This window comes from Phyllostomus hastatus, unplaced genomic scaffold, assembly GCF_019186645.2.
Source record: "Phyllostomus hastatus isolate PE091 unplaced genomic scaffold, TTU_PhHast_1.1 phas_contig_34, whole genome shotgun sequence".
NCBI lineage: Eukaryota > Metazoa > Chordata > Mammalia > Chiroptera > Phyllostomidae > Phyllostomus > Phyllostomus hastatus.
Window position 1 is genome coordinate 10,482,991 of NW_025333857.1, and position 1,721 is coordinate 10,484,711.

Below are 1,721 nucleotides of genomic sequence, written 5' to 3' on the forward strand. Positions count from 1 at the left end.
AGAATGCTAAATGAAATAGAGGCAATTCAACTAACAGATACTGAGTTCAAAGCAATGATTGTGAGGAAGCTGAATGAGCTCACAATGAGCTACCAGAAACTACAGGGAAGCTACAATGAACTCACTGAAAACTACATCAGCATGAAAAAGGAAATAGAAACTCTCAACAAGGGCCAAGAGGAAATGAAAAATACAATTTCTGAATTGAAGAACACAGTAGAAGGAATGAAAAGCAGGATCGATGAAGCAGAAGAGCGGATCAGTGAGCTAGAGGACAAAGTAGAAGAAAACACCCAGAAAGAGCAAGAAAAGGAAAAGAGGCTCACAAAGAATGAAGAGGGATTAAGAGAAATGCAAGACAATATGAAACGTAATAATATCCGTATAATAGGGATACCAGAAGGAGAAGAAGAAGAACAAAGGATAGAAAACCTATTTGAAAAAGTAATGATGGAAAACTTCCCTAATTTGATGAGAGAAAAAGTCACACAAATCCAGGAAACACAGAGAGTCCCAATCAAGAGAAACCCAAAGAGACCCACCTCAAGACACATCATAATTAAAATGGCAAAATTTTAAGACAGAGAGAATCTTAAAGGAGGCAAGAAAGAAACAGGAAGCAACATACAAGGGAGCCCCAATAAGGCTAACAGCTGAATTCTCAATGGAAACACTCCAAGCCAGAAGAGAATGGCAGGAAATATTCCAAGTAATGAGAACCAGAGGTCTGCAACCAAGGCTATTTTATCCAGCAAGGCTCTCAATCAAGATAGAAGGCCAAATAAGAAGCTTCTCAGGCAAAAAGTCTAAAAGAATACACCTCCACTAAACCAGTTCTGCAAGAGATGCTAAAGGGACTGCTTTAAGGAAAGAAAGGAAAAGAGAGAGTGAGAGAGGAACACACATACATAAAAGGAAATGAATAAGTACCTATCAATAATAACCTTAACCGTAAATGGATTAAATGCTCCAATCAAAAGACATAGAATAGCTGATTGGATAAGAAAACATGACCCACACATATGCTGCCTACAAGAGACTCACCTCAGGATAAAAGACCTGCACAGGCTGAAAGTGAAGGGCTGGAAACAAATCTTCCAAGCAAATAGTCAGGGAACAAAAAGCCAGGGTAGCAGTACTCATATCTGACAAAATAGACTTCCAAAAAAGGACCATAAAGAGAGACCCAGAAGGTCATTTCATAATACTCAAGGGAAGAATACACCAAGAAGACATAAAATTGTAAATATATATGCACCCAACATAGGAGCACCAAAATACATAAAGAAAATCTTAGAGGACTTCAAGAAAGATATGGACAGCAACACAATTATTGTGGGGGATTTTAACACCCACTATCAAAAATGGACAGATCTTCCAAACAAAATATCAACAAAGATATTGTGGCATTGAACAATCCCAAAGAAGATAGATATACATTCTTTTCAAATGTACACGGAATATTTTCAAAGATTGACCACATGATAGGACACATAACAAGCCTCAACAATTTCAAGAAAATTGAAATCATACCAAGCATTTTCTTAGACCACAAGGGACTGAAGCGAGAAACCAACCCCAAGGAAAAAAACCCAACACACTCAAAATCATGGAGATCGTATAGCATGCTATTAAACAATGAATGGGTCAAGAATGACATTAGGGAAGAAATCAAAACGTTTCTGGAAACAAATGAAAACGAACTCACAACAACCCAAAAC